Here is a 4,219-nt window from a genome sequence, read left to right as displayed (position 1 = left end):
GATGGATGCCTTTCAAAAAAAAAAAGTCATAGATGGATGAAGCGAACAGAATTGATAGTAAAAAGAAGGGACACGTACAGCCACAAAACAGCACAAAGCGTACGTCTCTATGAAAGTCAAACAGGATCATTGAAAAAACGGAGGCGTGTTCGTGTCCTATACGACTGATCCTATCAAACCACACGTACAGATACAGCCATAAAACAGCACAAACTATGTAAAAATCAAATAAAATCCATGAAACGAACAGAAAGGAAGATGCGTTGGCGTCCAATACGACCGACCCTACCAAAACAATCGAGCCTCATACTTAGAAACCAATCGGAGCCAAGAGTCACACTGGCGTGCATGCACCAGCACCCGATAAAAAAAGACGTACATGGACCAGGCAGATCGCCATGGCTCCCAGCCGCATGTGGCCGCTGCGGCCATCTCCACATGCTTCCCGCGGCTATAGGAAGAGTTTGCAAAAGCATCCGCAACAGACGTCCAGCACCAGCGATCGTTCCAATGGCTTTCAAATCGGAGAAGTTACAACGGGCGCATCGGATGCATGTTTTGATGGCCTTTTTTAATTACTATTTGTTAATTGTACTTTTAAACTGTATCCGGAATTGAGTGTGTAATAATAACTGGAGCGTTATCATCAACCGCTTGACTTGAAGAGAGGAAGCTTTAATTATAGGGTACGTGATTATAAATATCATATAAGAAGTTATCTTTGTTTTGTACGAAAAAAACTAGAAATTTGATGCCTCCGTCTAAAAATACTTGTCATCAAGATGAATAAAAGGGGATGTATCTAGACGTATTTTAGTTCTAGATACATCTTTTTTTATCCATTTTGATGACAAGTAATTTTGGACGGAGGGAGTACAATTGAGAAAACTAACTCACCAGTTCCATAATACCAGACTACTTATTAGACCGAATCATGGTTCGTATAATTAGAAGAACGTTTTTTTCGCAAGTGAAAGATGACACGCTGTCGAATGGTTGGGCCAATGTTGATTCCTTTCGATATTAGCATGCATGCTCATGTTTTTGTTTCCGTGGAGTTTCATCACTATAACTTAGAATTCTATGCTGACTAATACTGCGAAATAATTAGCCAGTTTTAGTGTGTTCGTCATACAACAATCTTAGCAACAATCTTCTCTATACTAGATATTTGCACCGGCACCTTAGCCTCCATGTATTAATTTTCAATAGAAAATACTCCTACATGCGTGTAATTAATGTCTACTAATTATATAGTGTTAAATAGATCGACTCCACTGCTACTAGGTGAATGAGAGAGCAATCGTCCTGCCAGCCAGCCAGGCATATGCATGCACAAAAGCCATGCCTATCTAGACTTGGACTAACGCCCGATAGCTTAAATTGAAAATATACTTAAATAACCATAATATTTTCTCAAAAGACAAGCCTGGTGAGCCTACTCGCATATTAGGTGACCATGTCTCGCATGATAAACCACAGTGTGAGTATATAGACTGTACACCATATTAGTATATCTATAGTTAGTATACAACTCTTATTAGGTGGATAAGAAGTACATGCCTGTTTTAGAAATATGTAATGTATATATAACACCTATCATCTAATTTGTATGTGACATATAAAATATGAAATGAGAGAAAATGCTTATAATTTGGTTTTCGCACAAACACCTTACCAACGAGAGAAAATAAATTCTGTTTGGACATTACCAATTCATACACATAGATAATTATGTTTTCTTGGACAAAGGAACACTAAATTTGATTAAGATGAGCATGTGCGAAAGTTTATTTTGCGAATGTGTGCAAAACTTTTGAACACATAATTGCACTAAGTGAGAAAATAATGCAATTCACTAATGTTGAGGTGGTACAAGAAAGAAAACATGCACCATATTCAGATACAAATGACCAGTGTGGTCATAGTTAGGTTTTCTAAAACAACCTAGGAGATTATTCATGCAAATGTATATAGAAACAAGGGGATGCGGAGTAGGAAAATATTTTGAACACATAATTGCACTAAGTGAGAAAATAATGCTGCACCATATTCAGATACAAATGACCTGTGCGCTCAAACTTACTTTTAGTAAAACAATGTGTGAAGATTAATATTGAAATATATAATGAAAAGAGGGGATGCAGAGTACTGGAAGAGTGAAATAGATATTATTCTTATCAGACATTGGTCCCTACGGTTTTGCACGTCCAGACACTAACATCAATACTATCAGCTTCCTGTTATCACCATGATCCAAAGAAACAACATGTATGAAACAACTAATGGACAGGAAATCATATTATCTCAAGACGTACATTAAAGATGCACAAGGTTATATCACTGCCACATGCACAATGGTATAACAATGGTAATATACTGACAATTACCTCGCGATAGTTTGAAAAGTGAGTATCAATGGCACAAAAAGACATAATGAATATATAAATAATACAAAATAATACCACTTGAAGTCATAGCCGCACACAAATTAATATAGAATAAGATGACCATGTGGAGAATCATCTTCATACGTTGTGTTATGAAAATCAATACGCAGGACCATGCTAAATCTTTTACTTAAGGTAGTTTCTGAAAAATGTTAAAAAAATACCGCAACGGGCATGGAGAAGTGGAAGTAAGAAAGATCAATATAATATGAAACACAAAGTACCTTGGTCTTCTAGGTCACATACCAAGACCAAAAGATGAGCGATAACATGGCAAATAATATAATACATGAAAATAACATGGTGGCGATGGAAAAATAACCTGCGAAGGAACAACACCAAATAAGACTTGGCACAGTAAACTTCGTATATTAAATTCTATCTCTACCTAAAGGCATGCTAACAATAAAGTGCTAATTAGTCATAGGAAACAAAAAACTAAAGCATCATATAGAAAATCAAGCCGCGCAAATGCGCGGGCCACACTGCTAGTTCCAATAAAAGGAGGAACAAGAAAAAGAAAAAGAAAAAGAAAAATAGAAAAGAAGAAAGAAGGTGGTGTTGGAAATATGCCCTAGAGGCAATAATAAAAGGATTATTATTATATTTCCTTGTTCATGATAATTGTCTTTTATTCATGCTATAATTGTATTATCCGGAAATCGTAATACACGTGTGAATACATAGACCACAATATGTCCCTAGTGAGCCTCTAGTTGACTAGCTCGTTGATCAACAGATAATCATGGTTTCCTGACTATGGACATTGGATGTCGTTGATAACGGGATCACATCATTAGGAGAATGATGTGATGGACAAGACCCAATCCTAAGGATAGCACAAGATCGTGTAGTTCGTTTTGCTAGAGCTTTTCCAATGTCAAGTATCTTTTCCTTAGACCATGAGATCGTGTAACTCCCGGATACGGTAGGAGTGCTTTGGGTGTACCAAACGTCACAACGTAACTGGGTGACTATAAAGGTGCACTACAGGTATCTCCGAAAGTGTCTGTTGGGTTGACACGGATCGAGACTGGGATTTTTCACTCCGTATGACGGAGAGGTATCTCTTGGCCCACTCGGTAATGCATCATCATAATGAGCTCAAAGTGACCAAGTGTCTGGTCACGGGATCATGCATTACGGTACGAGTAAAGTGAATTGCCAGTAACGAGATTGAATGAGGTATTGGCATACCGACGATCGAATCTCGGGCAAGTAACGTACCCATTGACAAAGGGAATTGTATACGGGGTTGCTTGAATCCTCGACATCGTGGTTCATCCGATGAGATCATCGAGGAGCATGTGGGAGCCAACATGGGTATCCAGATCCCGGTGTTGGTTATTGAACAGAGAGCCGTCTCGGTCATGTCTAAGTGTCTCCCGAACCCGTAGGGTCTACACACTTAAGGTTCGGTGACACTAGGGTTGTAGAGATATGAGTATGCAGCAAACCAAAAGTTGTTCGGAGTCCCGGATGAGATCCCGGACGTCACGAGGAGTTCCGAAATGGTCCGGAGGTAAAAAATTATATATAGGAAGTGCAGTTTCGGCCATCGGGAGAGTTTCAGGGGTCACCGGTATTGTACCGGGACCACCGGAAGGGTCCCAGGGGTCCATCGGGTGGGGCCACCCATCCCGGAGGGCCCCATGGGCTGAAGTGGGAGGGGAACCAGCCCCTGGTGGGCTGGTGCGCCCCCCTTGGGCCCCCCTGCGCCTAGGGTTGGAAACCCTAGGGGTGGGGGGCGCCCCACTTGCCTTGGGGGC

This window comes from Triticum dicoccoides, chromosome 5B, assembly GCF_002162155.2.
Source record: "Triticum dicoccoides isolate Atlit2015 ecotype Zavitan chromosome 5B, WEW_v2.0, whole genome shotgun sequence".
Lineage (NCBI taxonomy): Eukaryota > Viridiplantae > Streptophyta > Magnoliopsida > Poales > Poaceae > Triticum > Triticum dicoccoides.
The sequence above is the reverse complement of the archived record's forward strand: the minus strand, read 5'-3'. Positions refer to the sequence as shown.